The sequence below is a fragment of the Ambystoma mexicanum genome, chromosome 4q, assembly GCF_040938575.1.
Source record: "Ambystoma mexicanum isolate Mex_15411 chromosome 4q, UKY_AmexF1_1, whole genome shotgun sequence".
In the NCBI taxonomy this organism is placed as follows: Eukaryota; Metazoa; Chordata; class Amphibia; order Caudata; family Ambystomatidae; genus Ambystoma; species Ambystoma mexicanum.
This window is the reverse complement of record NC_090928.1, coordinates 434621632-434638971: the sequence shown is the minus strand read 5'-3', so window position 1 is coordinate 434638971 and position 17340 is coordinate 434621632. Positions and strand designations below refer to the sequence as shown.

Genomic DNA, 17340 nt, shown 5'->3' with positions numbered 1-17340 from the left:
CAGTCAAATGCTCTACAACTGAGCTATACCCCCTTTCTGAAATGTTCGCCTTTATTTATTCAGTAATATGTACAAAGTGCAAGCAACATGCAATCACCATCAAAGCAATGCAAATTCAGCCACTAAACCCTCCTTATAAGTATAAGGGTTGCGAAGGATGTCCTTTATCTGCCTTGGTAAAATACAGTGAGGTTTCCATTGCAATAATTCATACATTTCGTATCACATGTAGATCTTGGAACATGGAAAAAAAATCGTTTGTCAAATGCACAAATTCTGCAAAACGTAACTGCTTCTCTACTGCAGTTTGTTGATTTTGTGCTAAGAGCATAGTTAAACCCAATTGTTCATTGTTTTGTTTATGAAATGATGATATATCTTATTGTTTCTTACAGTGCATTGGGTTAAAAACATTTTAACAGGATCTATTGAAGAGGGTATATGATTATGAAACAGGGTCTTCCTGAACTGCACTCCTACACTCTACCACTGAGTTAAACCCTTGAATGCTGAAAACTGCCCTTTTTAAAAAAGGTGATAGATTGGGTGACTGTATGGAACTTGTAGAACTAATGACATCAGTGCACTTTCTGGTCAGCTGTACAAATTAATACATTTCATTAAGGGCATATTATTGGTTTCCACCCCAGTTTATAACATTCATATGAGCCTTCAATGGACTATTTCAAACTGATAATATCACCAGTAGAACTTGGGTGAATGTAAAACACAGCTTGTATCATATGAAGAAATCCTAAACAGCTTAATGGTGTTTACCCTATGTTTCAGGAGATGATCAGGAGTCTTTCACATGTAGAAATGTGTTGCTCATTACATAAAATGCTAAGATTGTAAATGTTTTCTTCAATTTATTTCTACAGGTAAAACAGTTGAAGAAGGGGGCACCCAGGTTTGAACTAGGGACCTCCTGATCTGCAGTCAAATGCTCTACCACTGAGCTATACCCCCAATTCCGAAATATTCCCCTATATTAATTCAGTAATATGTAAAAAGTGGAAGCAACATGCAATCACCATCAAAGCAATGCAATTTCAGCCACCAAACCCTCCTTATAAGTATAAGGGGTACAAAAAATTTCCTTTATCTGCCTTGGTAAAATACAGTGAGGTTTCCATTGCAAGAATTCATACATGTTGTATCACATGTAGATCTTGGAACATGGAAAAAAAACTTTTGTCAAATGCACAAATTCTGCAAAACGTAACTGCTTCTCTACTGCAGTTTGTTGATTTTGTGCTAAGAGCATAGTTAAACCCAATTGTTCATTGTTTTGTATATGAAATGATGATATATCTTATTGTTTCTTACAGTGCATTGGGTTCAAAAACATTTTAACAGGATCTATTGAAGAGGGTATAGGGTTATGAAACAGGGACTTCTTGAACTGCACTCCTACCCTCTACCACTGACATAAACCCTTGAATGCTGAAAACTGCCCTTTTTTAAAAAAGTGATAGAGTGGGTGACTGTATGGAACTTGTCAAACTAATGACATCAGTGAACTTCTGGTCAGCTGTACAAATTAATACATTTCATTAAGGGCATATTATTGGTTTCCACCACAGTTTTATAACATTCATATGAGCTTCCAATGGACTATTTCAAACTGATAATATCACCAGTAGAAGTTGTGTGAATGTAATACACAACTTGTATAATACAAAGAAATCTGAAACAGCTTAATGGTGTTTACCCTATGTTTCAGGTGATGATCAGGAGTATTTCAAATGTAGAAATGTGTTGCTCATTACATAAAATGCTAAGATTGTAAATGTTTACTTCAATTTATTTAATTAAAAACATATTTCTACAGGTTAAACAGTTGGACAAGGGGCCACCCAGATTTGAACTAGGGACCTTTTGATCTGCAGTGAAACGCTCTACCCCTGAGCTATAACCCCATTTCTGTAAATTTCACCTTTATTTATTCAGTAATATGTACAAAGTGGAAGCAACATGCAATCACCATCAAAGCAATGCATGTTCAGCCACCAAAACCCTCCTTATAAGTATAAGGGGTGCGAAGGATGTCCTTTATCTGACTTGGTAAAATACAGTGAAGTTTCCATTGCAAGAATTCATACATTTCGTATCACATGTAGATCTTGGAACATGGAAAAAAAATCTTTTGTCAAATGCACAAATTCTGCAAAATGTAACTGCTTCTCTACTGCAGTTTGTTGATTTTGTGCTAAGAGCATAGTTAAACCCAATTGTTCATTGTTTTGTATATGAAATGATGATATATCCTATTGTTTCTTACAGTGCATTGGGTTGAAAAACATTTTAACAGGATCTATTGACGAGGGTATATGGTTATGAAACAGGGACTTCTTGAACTGCACTCCTATGCTCTACCACTGAGTTAAACCCTGGAATGCTGAAAACTGCCCTTTTTGAAAAAGGTGTTAGAGTGGGTGACTCTATGGAACTTGTAGAACTAATGACATCAGTGCACTTCTGGTCAGCTGTACAAATTAATACATTTCATTAAGGGCATATTATTGGTTTCCACCACAGTTTTATAACATTCATATGAGCTTCCAATGGACTATTTCAAACTGATCATATCACCAGTAGAACTTGGGTGAATGTAAAACACAGCTTGTATCATATGAAGAAATCCTAAACAGCTTCATTGTGTTTACCCTATGTTTCAGGTGATGATCATGAGTATTTCAAGTGTAGAAATGTGTTGCTCATTACATAAAATGCTAAGATTGTAAATGTTTTCTTCAATTTATTTAAAAAAATATTTCTACAGGTAAAAGAGCTGGACAAGGGGGCACCCAGATTTGAGCTAGGGACCTCTTGATCTGCAGTCAAATGCACTACCACTGAGCTATACCCCCAGTTCTGAAATGCTCACGTTAATTTATTCAGTAATATGTACAAAGTGGAAGCAACATGCAATCACCATCAAAGCAATGCATTTTCAGCCGCCACCAAACCCTCCTTATAAGTATAAGGGGTACAAAAGATGTCCTTTATCTGCCATGGTAAAATACAGTGAGGTTTCCATTGCAAGAATTCATAGATTTCGTATCACATGTAGATCTTGGAACATGGAAAAAAACTTTTGTCAAATGCACAAATTCTGCAAAACGTAACTGTTTCTCTACTGCAGTTTTTTGATTTTGTGCTAAGAGCAAAGTTAAACCCAATTGTTCATTGTTTTTTGTATGAAATGATGATATATCTTATTGTTTCTTACAGTGCATTGGGTTGAAAAACATTTTATCAGGATCTATTGAAGAGGTTATATGGTTATGAAACAGGGACTTCTTGAACTGCACTCCTACCCTCTACCACTGACATAAACCCTTGAATGCTGAAAACTGCTCAAATTAATACATTTCATTAAGGGCATATTATTGGTTTCCACCACAGTTTTATAACATTCATATGAGCTTCCAATGGGCTATTTCAAACTGATAATATCACCAGTAGAACCTGGGTGAATGTAATTGTCGGGGGGTTTCTCCCGGGGTCGGCTGGGCCTTCCGCGGACCTCCGGGCTGGGAGGCCCCAACTCCTCCCGCGTATCCCAAAAATGAGTATGAGACACACACAAGAAGCAAGGTGTTACTGCTGTTTATTGAATAACGGCAGGGATGGGTCTAGGATCGTACGCGTCCGTCCAGACTCTCGAAATTCGGGGGGCTCGCAGGCCCCTTTTTGCCTCAGTATGACGCGCTACTTGCGTCACCTGGGAAAGTTAGCAAAAAACCTATCGCCACTCTGGATTGGTCGCTAGAGTGGTAGGGTTAGTATAGCATACGTATAGAGAACGCTGTTAGTGGTTAAGGGTCAGTCAGGTGGTATACTTAGGTTGTCCCTTCTATTAGATACTTGAAAATTGTTACACAAAGACCCCTAATGATTGGCTAATGTTAGTGGCGTCAGTGATGAGTGCCCCATGTTCTGATTGGTCGACTCGGAGCCCCCCAGCCAGGGACCATCGTTGTTCCCTACTCGCGGTGTACCTGTCATTTGCAACAATATGTAACTATGTGTTTGTGCAGACAATGCGTGGATTTGCTCATATGCCTGAGAGCAGACCATTCCCATTGATGTAGGTGTCCATTAGGTCATTTCATTGTTGCAGCCTGTATCTGAAACGTGGGACCCAGGCGACTTCTCCCTCCTGGGTCTAGCGCCCTGTCAGGTTTGGCTTGGTCACGTGAGGAGAGACCGTGGTTGAGGCAGAATTCTGCACATTTAAGTTGTACTTTCCACTGTGTGTCTGGCTTAGCTTGCAGGTGCGACCTTGGCGTCGGCTGGTGGCATGCGAGTTGCAACATCGCTCCCTTGGCTGTCAGTTCTCGCTGGGCGCGTTCTGCAGGGTCAGCAATTGTACTCTTGCTCGTTCAATGTTCATGGAGGCTCTTGCTTGCGGCCTACTTGGGCCTGGTGCATAGGTGGGGATGTTTAATGCACGGCACTTTAAGTTGCGGTATCACATTGCTTCATAGGCAGAACCATGTCTACGTTGTATTTTCATCACAATGCAAGGGTTAGGAGAAGCGTCTGCAAGCATTTAGATGAGTGCTTTGTGCGTCTTGCGTTTCTGCATTTTGAAAAACCTATGTGAAAAATAATAAAGATGCGCGTCAGTGGGTGAGTCTGTCACCTACGTCATAGCACTGAGTATGTTCTTCATGTAGATTGGTGTGGGGGTGTCCAGTGTGCATGGTTGCACGAGTGTTCTGACAGTTGGCTAGGTCGTCATGGCATCTCTAACGATGTGTTTATTTACCGTTGAAGGGTTTAGTCGAGTTCATCCATGCCGCAGGTGTCGGCTTGAGCAGGGCAGGCTGGTGGGCAGGCTGATGGGCACATCCGTATGTTCCTGTACCAGGGTATTTGGTCGTCTGGTAGATAGGCAAATTCATCTCGTGGCGGGTGTCTGGGTCACGATCCTCTAGGTCAGGGGCGCGAGGAGACTGGGGGGAGTCTTTTCTCCCATTCTCCCACTTCATAATACACAGCTTGTATCATACGAAGAAATCCGAAACAGCTTAATGGTGTTTACCCTATGTTTCAGGTGACGATCAGGAGTATTTCAAATGTAGAAATGTGTTGCTCATTACATAAAATGCTAAGATTGTAAATGTGTTCTTCAATTTATTTAATTAAAAAAATATTTCTACAGGTAAAACAAGTGGACAAGGGGGCACCCAGATTTGAACTAGGGACCTCTTGATCTGCAGCCAAACGCTCTACCACGGAGCTATACCCCCATCTATTTTAATTCAGTAATATGTACAAAGTGGAAGCAACATGCAATCACCATCAAAGCAATGCATTTTCAGCCACCAAACCCTCCTCATAACTATAAGGGGTACACAAGATGTCCTTTATCTGCCTTGGTAAAATACAGTGAGGTTTCCATTGCAAGAATTCATACATTTCGTATCACATGTAGATCTTGGAACATGGAAAAAAAACTTTTGTCAAATGCACAAATTCTGCAAAACGTAACTGCTTCTCTACTGCAGTTTGTTGATTTTGTGCTAACAGCATAGTTAAACCCAATTGTTCATTGTTTTGTATATGAAATGATGATATATCTCATTGTTTCTTACAGTGCATTGGGTTGAAAAACATTTTAACAGGATCTATTGAAGAGGGTATATGGTTATGAAACAGGGACTTCTTGAACTGCACTCCTACGCTCTACCACTGAGTTAAACCCTTGAATGCTGAAAACTGCCCTTTTTTAAAAAGGTGATAGAGTGGGTGACTGTATGGAACTTGTAGAACTAATGACATCAGTGCACTTCTGGTCAGCTGTACAAATTAATACATTTCATTAAGAGCATATTATTGGTTTCCACCACAGTTTTATAACATTCATATGAGCTTCCAATGGACTATTTCAAACTGATCATATCACCAGTAGAACTTGGGTGAATGTAAAACACAGCTTGTATCATATGAAGAAATCCTAAACAGCTTAATAGTGTTTACCCTATGTTTCAGGTGATGATCAGGAGTATTTCAAATGTAGAAATGTGTTGCTCATTACATAAAATGCTAAGATTGTAAATGTTTACTTCAATGTATTTAATTAAAAAAATATTTCTACAGGTATAACAGTTGGACAAGGGGACACCCAGATTTGAACTAGGGACCTCTTGATTTGCAGTGACATGCTCTACCCCTGAGCACTAACCCAATTTCTGAAATTTTCACCTATATTTATTCAGTAATATGTACAAAGTGGAAGCAACATGCAATCACCATCAAAGCAATGCATTTTCAGCCACCAAACCCTCCTTATAAGTATAAGGGGTACAAAAGATGTCCTTTATCTGCCTTGGTAAAATACAGTGAGGTTTCCATAGCAAGAATACATACATTTCGTATCACATGTAGATCTTGGAACATGGAAAAAAAACTTTTGTCAAATGCACAAATTCTGCAAAACGTAACTGCTTCTCTACTGCAGTTTGTTGATTTTGTGCTAAGAGCATAGTTAAACCCAATTGTTCATTGTTTTTTATATGAAATGATGATATATCCTATTGTTTCTTACAGTGCATTGGGTTAAAAAAATACATTTTAACAGGATCTATTGAAGAGGGTATATGGTCATGAAACTGGAACTTCTTGAAAAGCACTCGTACGCTCTACCACTGACATAAACCCTTGAATGCTGAAAACTGCCCTTTTTTAAAAAGGTGATAGAGTGGGTTACTGTATGGATCTTGTAGAACTAATGACATCAGTGCACTTCTAGTCAGCTGTACAAATTAATACATTTCATTAAGGGCATATTATTGGTTTCCACCACAGTTTTATAACATTCATATGAGCTTCCAATGGACTATTTCAAACTGATAATATCACCAGTAGAACTTGGGTGAATGTAAAACACAGCCTGTATCATATGAAGAAATCCTAAACAGTTTCATGGTGTTTACCCTATGTTTCAGGAGATGATCAGGAGTATTTCTAATGTAGAAATGTGTTGCTCATTACATAAAATGCTAAGATTGTAAATGTTTTCTTCAATTTATTTAATTAAAAACATATTTTACAGGTAAATCAGTTGAACAAAGGGGCACCCAGACTTGAACTATGGACCTCTTGATCTGCAGTCAATTGCTCTACCACTGAGCTATACCCAAGCTCTGAAAAGTTCTCCTTTATTAATTCAGTAATATGCACAAAGCGCAAGCAACATGCAATCACCATCAAAGCTATGCATTTTCAGCCACCAAACCCTCCTTATAAGTATATGGGGTGCGAAGGATGTCCTTTATCTGCCTTGGTAAAATACAGTGAGGTTTCCATTGCAAGAATTCATACATTGCGAATCACATGTAGATCTTGGAACATGGAAAAAAAATCTTATGTCAAATGCACAAATTCTGCAAAATGTAACTGCTTCTCTACTGCAGTTTGTTGATTTTGTGCTAAGAGCATAGTTAAACCCAATTGTTCATTGTTTTGTATATGAAATGATGATATATCCTATTGTTTCTTACAGTGCATTGGGTTGAAAAACATTTTAACAGGATCTATTGAAGAGGGTATATGGTTATGAAACAGGGACTTCTTGAACTGCATTCCTACGCTCTACCACTGAGTTAAACCCTTGAATGCTGAAAACTGCCCTTTTTTAAAAAGGTGATAGAGTGGGTGACTGTATGGAACTTGTAGAACTAATGACATCAGTGCACTTCTGGTCAGCTGTACAAATTAATACATTTCATTAAGGGCATATTATTGGTTTCCACCACAGTTTTATAACATTCATATGAGCTTCCAATGGACTATTTCAAACTGATAATATCACCAGTAGAACTTGGGTGAATGTAAAACACAGCTTGTATCATACTAAGAAATCCTAAACAGTTTCATGGTGTTTACCCTATGTTTCAGGAGATGATCAGGAGTATTTCAAATGTAGAAATGTGTTGCTCATTACATAAAATGCTAAGATTGTAAATGTTTTCTAAAATTTATTTAATTAAACAATATTTCTACAGGTGAAACAGTTGGACAAGGGGGCAACCAGATTTGAACTAGGGACCTCTTGATTTGCAGTCAAATGCTCTACCACTGAGCTATACCCAAAGCTCTGAAAAGTTCACCTTTATTAATTCAGTAATATGCACAAAGCGCAAGCAACATGCAATCACCATCAAAGCAATGCATTTTCAGCCACCAAACCCTCCTTATAAGTATATGGGGTGCGAAGGATGTCCTTTATCTGCCTTGGTAAAATACAGTGAGGTTTCCATTGCAAGAATTCATACATTGCGAATCACATGTAGATCTTGGAACATGGAAAAAAAATCTTATGTCAAATGCACAAATTCTGCAAAATGTAACTGCTTCTCTACTGCAGTTTGTTGATTTTGTGCTAAGAGCATAGTTAAACCCAATTGTTCATTGTTTTGTATATGAAATGATGATATATCCTATTGTTTCTTACAGTGCATTGGGTTGAAAAACATTTTAACAGGATCTATTGACGAGGGTATATGGTTATGAAACAGGGACTTCTTGAACTGCACTCCTACGCTCTATCACTGAGTTAAACCCTTGAATGCTGAAAACTGTCCTTTTATAAAAAGGATAGAGTGGGTGACTGTATGGAACTTGTAGAACTAATGACATCAGTGAACTTCTGGTCAGCTGTACAAATTAATACATTTCATTAAGGGCATATTATTGGTTTCCACCACAGTTTTATAACATTCATATGAGCTTCCAATGGACTATTTCAAACTAATCATATCACCAGTAGAACTTGGGTGAATCTAAAACACAGCTTGTATCATATGAAGAAATCCTAAACAGCTTAATGGTGTTTACCCTATGTTTCAGGTGATGATCAGGAGTATTTCAAATGTAGAAATGTGTTGCTCATTACATAAAATGCTAAGATTGTAAATGTTTACTTCAATTTATTTAATTAAAAAAATATTTCTACAGGTTAAACAGTTGGACAAGGGGGCACCCAGATTTGAACTAGGGACCTTTTGATCTGCAGTGAAATGCTCTACCTCTGAGCTATAACCCCATTTCTGAAATTTTCACCTTTATTTATTCAGTAATATGTACAAAGTGGAAGCAACATGCAATCACCATCAAAGCAATGCATGTTCAGCCACCAAAACCCTCCTTATAAGTATAAGGGGTGCGAAGGATGTCCTTTATCTGACTTGGTAAAATACAGTGAAGTTTCCATTGCAAGAATTCATACATTTCGTATCACATGTAGATCTTGGAACATGGAAAAAAAATCTTTTGTCAAATGCACAAATTCTGCAAAATGTAACTGCTTCTCTACTGCAGTTTGTTGATTTTGTGCTAAGAGCATAGTTAAACCCAATTGTTCATTGTTTTGTATATGAAATGATGATATATCCTATTGTTTCTTACAGTGCATTGGGTTGAAAAACATTTTAACAGGATCTATTGAAGAGGGTATATGGTTATGAAACAGGGAGTTCTTGAACTGCATTCCTACGCTCTACCACTGAGTTAAACCCTTGAATGCTGAAAACTGCCCTTTTTTAAAAAGGTGATAGAGTGGGTGACTGTATGGAACTTGTAGAACTAATGACATCAGTGCACTTCTGGTCAGCTGTACAAATTAATACATTTCATTAAGGGCATATTATTGGTTTCCACCACAGTTTTATAACATTCATATGAGCTTCCAATGGACTATTTCAAACTGATAATATCACCAGTAGAACTTGGGTGAATGTAAAACACAGCTTGTATCATACTAAGAAATCCTAAACAGTTTCATGGTGTTTACCCTATGTTTCAGGAGATGATCAGGAGTATTTCAAATGTAGAAATGTGTTGCTCATTACATAAAATGCTAAGATTGTAAATGTTTTCTAAAATTTATTTAATTAAACAATATTTCTACAGGTGAAACAGTTGGACAAGGGGGCAACCAGATTTGAACTAGGGACCTCTTGATTTGCAGTCAAATGCTCTACCACTGAGCTATACCCAAAGCTCTGAAAAGTTCACCTTTATTAATTCAGTAATATGCACAAAGCGCAAGCAACATGCAATCACCATCAAAGCAATGCATTTTCAGCCACCAAACCCTCCTTATAAGTATATGGGGTGCGAAGGATGTCCTTTATCTGCCTTGGTAAAATACAGTGAGGTTTCCATTGCAAGAATTCATACATTGCGAATCACATGTAGATCTTGGAACATGGAAAAAAAATCTTATGTCAAATGCACAAATTCTGCAAAATGTAACTGCTTCTCTACTGCAGTTTGTTGATTTTGTGCTAAGAACATAGTTAAACCCAATTGTTCATTGTTTTGTATATGAAATGATGATATATCCTATTGTTTCTTACAGTGCATTGGGTTGAAAAACATTTTAACAGGATCTATTGACGAGGGTATATGGTTATGAAACAGGGACTTCTTGAACTGCACTCCTACGCTCTATCACTGAGTTAAACCCTTGAATGCTGAAAACTGTCCTTTTATAAAAAGGATAGAGTGGGTGACTGTATGGAACTTGTAGAACTAATGACATCAGTGAACTTCTGGTCAGCTGTACAAATTAATACATTTCATTAAGGGCATATTATTGGTTTCCACCACAGTTTTATAACATTCATATGAGCTTCCAATGGACTATTTCAAACTAATCATATCACCAGTAGAACTTGGGTGAATCTAAAACACAGCTTGTATCATATGAAGAAATCCTAAACAGCTTAATGGTGTTTACCCTATGTTTCAGGTGATGATCAGGAGTATTTCAAATGTAGAAATGTGTTGCTCATTACATAAAATGCTAAGATTGTAAATGTTTACTTCAATTTATTTAATTAAAAAAATATTTCTACAGGTTAAACAGTTGGACAAGGGGGCACCCAGATTTGAACTAGGGACCTTTTGATCTGCAGTGAAATGCTCTACCTCTGAGCTATAACCCCATTTCTGAAATTGTCACCTTTATTTATTCAGTAATATGTACAAAGTGGAAGCAACATGCAATCACCATCAAAGCAATGCATGTTCAGCCACCAAAACCCTCCTTATAAGTATAAGGGGTGCGAAGGATGTCCTTTATCTGACTTGGTAAAATACAGTGAAGTTTCCATTGCAAGAATTCATACATTTCGTATCACATGTAGATCTTGGAACATGGAAAAAAAATCTTTTGTCAAATGCACAAATTCTGCAAAATGTAACTGCTTCTCTACTGCAGTTTGTTGATTTTGTGCTAAGAGCATAGTTAAACCCAATTGTTCATTGTTTTGTATATGAAATGATGATATATCCTATTGTTTCTTACAGTGCATTGGGTTGAAAAACATTTTAACAGGATCTATTGAAGAGGGTATATGGTTATGAAACAGGGAGTTCTTGAACTGCATTCCTACGCTCTACCACTGAGTTAAACCCTTGAATGCTGAAAACTGCCCTTTTTTAAAAAGGTGATAGAGTGGGTGACTGTATGGAACTTGTAGAACTAATGACATCAGTGCACTTCTGGTCAGCTGTACAAATTAATACATTTCATTAAGGGCATATTATTGGTTTCCACCACAGTTTTATAACATTCATATGAGCTTCCAATGGACTATTTCAAACTGATAATATCACCAGTAGAACTTGGGTGAATGTAAAACACAGCTTGTATCATACTAAGAAATCCTAAACAGTTTCATGGTGTTTACCCTATGTTTCAGGAGATGATCAGGAGTATTTCAAATGTAGAAATGTGTTGCTCATTACATAAAATGCTAAGATTGTAAATGTTTTCTAAAATTTATTTAATTAAAACAATATTTCTACAGGTGAAACAGTTGGACAAGGGGGCAACCAGATTTGAATTAGGGACCTCTAGATTTGTAGTCAAATGCTCTACCACTGAGCTATACCCCCATTTCTGAAAAGTTCACCTTTATCAATTCAGTAATATGTACAAAGTGCAAGCAACATGCGATCACCATCAAAGCAATGCATTTTCAGCCACCAAACCCTCCTTATAAGTATATGGAGTGCTAAGGATGTCCTTTATCTGCCATGGTAAAATACAGTGAGGTTTCCAAATGCACAAATTCTGCAAAATGTAACTGCTTCTCTACTGCAGTTTGTTGATTTTGTGCTAAGACCATAGTTAAACCCAATTGTTCATAGTTTTGTATATGAAATGATGATATATTTTATTGTTTCTTACAGTGCATTGGGTTAAAAAATACATTTTAACAGGATCTATCGAAGAGGGTATATGGTTATGAAACAGGAACTTCTTGAAAAGCACTCCTACGCTGTACCACTGACATAAACCCTTGAATGCTGAAAACTGCCCTTTTTTAAAAAGGTGATAGAGTGGGTGGGTGACTGTATGGAACTTGTAGAACTAATGACATCAGTGCACTTCTGGTCAGCTGTACAAATTAATACATTTCATTGTGGGCATATTATTGGTTTCCACCACAGTTTTATAGCATTCATATGAGCTTCCAATGGACTATTTCAAACAAATCATATCACCAGTAGAACTTGGGTGAATGTAAAACACAGCTTGTACCATATGAATAAATCCTAAACAGCTTAATGGTGTTTACCCTATGTTTCAGGTGATGATCAGGAGTATTTCAAATGTACAAATGTGTTGCTCATTACATAAAATGCTAAGATTGTAAATGTTTTCTAAAATGTATTTAATTAAAACAATATTTCTACAGGTGAAACAGTTGGACAAGGGGGCACCCAGATTTGAATTAGGGACTTCTTGATCTGCAGCCAAATGCTCTACCACTGAGCTATACCCCCAGTTCAGAAAAGTTCTCGTTTATTAATTCAGTAATATGTACAAAGTGCAAGCAACATGCAATCACCATCAAAGCAATGCATTTTCAGCCTCCAAACCCTCCTTATAAGTATATGGGGTGCTAAGGATGTCCTTTATCTGCCTTGGTAAAATACAGTGAGGTTTCCATTGCAAGAATTCATACATTTCGTATCACATGTAGCTCTTGGAACATGGAAAAAAAATCTTTTGCCAAATGCACAAATTCTGCAAAATGTAACTGCTTCTCTACAGCAGTTTGTAGATTTTGTGCTAAGAGCATAGTTAAACCCAATTGTTCATAGTTTTGTATATGAAATGATGATATATTTTATTGTTTCTTACAGTGCATTGGGTTAAAAAATACATTTTAACATGATCTATCGAAGAGGGTATATGGTTATGAAACAGGAACTTCTTGAAAAGCACTCCTACGCTGTACCACTGACATAAACCCTTGAATGCTGAAAACTGCCCTTTTTTAAAAAGGTGATAGAGTGGGTGGGTGACTGTATGGAACTTGTAGAACTAATGACATCAGTGCACTTCTGGTCAGCTGTACAAATTAATACATTTCATTGTGGGCATATTATTGGTTTCAACCACAGTTTTATAGCATTCATATGAGCTTCCATTGGACTATTTCAAACAAATCATATCACCAGTAGAACTTGGGTGAATGTAAAACACAGCTTGTACCATATGAAGAAATCCTAAACAGCTTAATGGTGTTTACCCTATGTTTCAGGTGATGATCAGGAGTATTTCAAATGTAGAAATATGTTGCTCATTACATAAAATGCTAAGATTGTAAATGTTTACTTCAATTTATTTAATTAAAAAAATATTTCTACAAGTAAAACAGTTGGACAAGGGGGCACCCAGATTTGAACTAGGGACCTTTTGATCTGAAGTGAAATGATCTACCCCTGAGCTATACCCCATTTCTGAAATGTTCACCTTTATTTATTCAGTAATATGTACAAAGTGGAAGCAACATGCAATCACCATCAAAGCAATGCATGCTCAGCCACTAAACCCTGCTTATAAGTATAAGGGGTGCGAAGGATATCTTTTATCTGCCTTGGTAAAATACAGTGAGGTTTCCATTGCAAGAATTCATACATTTCGTATCACATGTAGATCTTGGAACATGGAAAAAAAACTTTTGTCAAATGCACAAATTCTGCAAAATGTAACTGCTTCTCTACTGCAGTTTGTTGATTTTGTGCCAAGAGCATAGTTAAACCCAATTGTTCATTGTTTTGTATATGAAATTATGATATATCTTATTGTTTCTTACAGTGCATTGGGTTAAAAAATACATTTTAACAGGATCTATTGAAGAGGGTATATGGTCATGAAACAGGAACTTCTTGAAAAGCACTCCTACGCTCTACCACTGACATAAACCCTTGAATGCTGAAAACTGCCCTTTTTTAAAAAGGTGATAGAGTGGGTGTCTGTATGGAACTTGTAGAACTAATGACATCAGTGCACTTCTGGTCATCTAGACAAATGAATACATTTCCTTAAGGGCATATTATTGGTTTCCACCACAGTTTTATAGCATTCATATGAGCTTCCAATGGACTATTTCAAACTGATAATATCACCAGTAGAACTTGGGTGAATGTAAAACACAGCTTGTATCATACGAAGAAATCCTAAACAGTTTCATGGTGTTTACCCTACGTTTCAGGAGATGATCGGGAGTTTTTCAAATGTAGAAATGTGTTGCTCATTACATAAAATGCTAAGATTGTAAATGTTTTCTAAAATTTATTTAATTAAAACAATATTTCTACAGGTGAAACAGTTGGACAAGGGGGCAACCAGATTTGAACTAGGGACCTCTTGATCTGCAGCCAAATGCTCTACCACTGAGCTATACTCCCAGTTCTGAAAAGTTCACCTTTATTAATTCAGTAATATGTACAAAGTGCAAGCAACATGCAATCACCATCAAAGCAATGCATTTTCAGCCACCAAACCCTCCTTATAAGTATATGGGGTGCTAAGGATGTCCTTTATCTGCCTTGGTAAAATACAGTGAGGTTTCCATTGCAAGAATTCATACATTTCGTATCACATGTAGCTCTTGGAACATGGAAAAAAAATCTTTTGCCAAATGCACAAATTCTGCAAAATGTAACTGCTTCTCTACAGCAGTTTGTTGATTTTGTGCTAAGAGCATAGTTAAACCCACATGTTCATAGTTTTATACATGAAATGATGATATATTTTATTGTTTCTTACAGTGCATTGGGTTAAGAAATACATTTTAACAGGATCTATTGAAGAGGGTATATGGTCATGAAACAGGAACTTCTTGAAAAGCACTCCTACGCTCTACCACTGACATAAACCCTTGAATGCTGAAAACTGCCCTTTTTTAAAAAGGTGATAGAGTGGGTGTCTGTATGGAACTTGTAGAACTAATGACATCAGTGCACTTCTGGTCATCTAGACAAATTAATACATTTCATTAAAGGCATATTATTGGTTTCCACCACAGTTTTATAACATTCATATGAGCTTCCAATGGACTATTTCAAACTGATAATATCACCAGTAGAACTTGGGTGAATGTAAAACACAGCTTGTATCATACGAAGAAATCCTAAACAGTTTCATGGTGTTTACCCTACGTTTCAGGAGATGATCGGGAGTTTTTCAAATGTAGAAATGTGTTGTTCATTACATAAAATGCTAAGATTGTAAATGTTTTCTAAAATGTATTTAATTAAAACAATATTTCTACAGGTGAAACAGTTGGACAAGGGGGCACCCAGATTTGAACTAGGGACTTCTTGATCTGCAGCCAAATGCTCTACCACTGAGCTATACCCCCAGTTCTGAAAAGCTCACCTTTATTAATTCAGTAATATGTACAAAGTGTCAGCAACATGCAATCACCATCAAAGCAATGCATTTTCAGCCACCAAACCCTCCTTATAAGTATATGGGGTGCTAAGGATGTCCTTTATCTGCCTTGGTAAAATACAGTGAGGTTTCCATTGCAAGAATTCATACATTTCGTATCACATGTAGCTCTTGGAACATGGAAAAAAAATCTTTTGCCAAATGCACAAATTCTGCAAAATGTAACTGCTTCTCTACAGCAGTTTGTTGATTTTGTGCTAAGAGCATAGTTAAACCCAATTGTTCATAGTTTTGTATATGAAATGATGATATATTTTATTGTTTCTTACAGTGCATTGGGTTAAAAAATACATTTTAACAGGATCTATCGAAGAGGGTATATGGTTATGAAACAGGAACTTCTTGAAAAGCACTCCTACGCTGTACCACTGACATAAACCCTTGAATGCTGAAAACTGCCCTTTTTTTAAAAAGGTGATAGAGTGGGTGGGTGACTGTATGGTACTTGTAGAACTAATGACATCAGTGCACTTCTGGTCAGCTGTACAAATTAATACATTTCATTGTGGGCATATTATTGGTTTCCACCACAGTTTTATAGCATTCATATGAGCTTCCAATGGACTATTTCAAACAAATCATATCACCAGTAGAACTTGGGTGAATGTAAAACACAGCTTGTACCATATGAAGAAAACCTAAACAGCCTAACGGTGTTTACCCTATGTTTCAGGTGACGATCAGGAGTATTTCAAATGTAGAAATATGTTGCTCATTACATAAAATGCTAAGATTGTAAATGTTTACTTCAATTTATTTAATTAAAAAAATATTTCTACAAGTAAAACAGTTGGACAAGGGGGCACCCAGATTTGAACTTAGGACCTTTTGATCTGTAGTGAAATGATCTACCCCTGAGCTATACCCCATTTCTGAAATGTTCACCTTTATTTAATCAGTAATATGTACAAAGTGGAAGCAACATGCAATCACCATCAAAGCAATGCATGCTCAGCCACTAAACCCTGCTTATAAGTATAAGGGGTGCGAAGGATATCCTTTATCTGCCTTGGTAAAATACAGTGAGGTTTCCATTGCAAGAATTCAAACATTTCGTATCACATGTAGATCTTGGAACATGGAAAAAAAATCTTTTGTCATATGCACAAATTCTGCAAAATGTAACTGCTTCTCTACTACACTTTGTTGATTTTGTGCTAAGAGCATAGTTAAACCCAATTGTTCATTGTTTTGTATATGAAATGATGATATATCCTATTGTTTCTTACAGTGCATTGGGTTGAAAAACATTTTAACAGGATCTATTGAAGAGGGTATATGGTTATGAAACAGGGACTTCTTGAACTACACTCCTACTCTCTACCACTGACATAAACCCTTCAATGTTGAAAACTGCCCTTTTTTAAAAAGGTGATAGAGTGGGTGACTCTATGGAACTTGTAGAACTAATGACATCAGTGCACTTCTGGTCAGCTGTACAAATTAATACATTTCATTAAGGGCATATTATTGGTTTCCACCACAGTTTTATAACATTCATATGAGCTTCCAATGGACTATTTCAAACTAATCATATCACCAGTAGAACTTGGGTGAATGTA

At 36.8% G+C, this 17340-nt stretch overlaps 2 non-coding genes across 2 annotated transcripts; both read right to left on the bottom strand.

The window, feature by feature from the left end:
- Window positions 1-897: 897 nt before the first annotated feature.
- Window positions 898-969, bottom strand: TRNAC-GCA (transfer RNA cysteine (anticodon GCA)). The gene has a single exon. It is a non-coding gene; the product is annotated as a tRNA-Cys (tRNA).
- Window positions 970-11850: 10881 nt separating this feature from the next.
- Window positions 11851-11922, bottom strand: TRNAC-ACA (transfer RNA cysteine (anticodon ACA)). The gene has a single exon. It is a non-coding gene; the product is annotated as a tRNA-Cys (tRNA).
- Between the last annotated feature and the right edge of the window lie 5418 nt (window positions 11923-17340).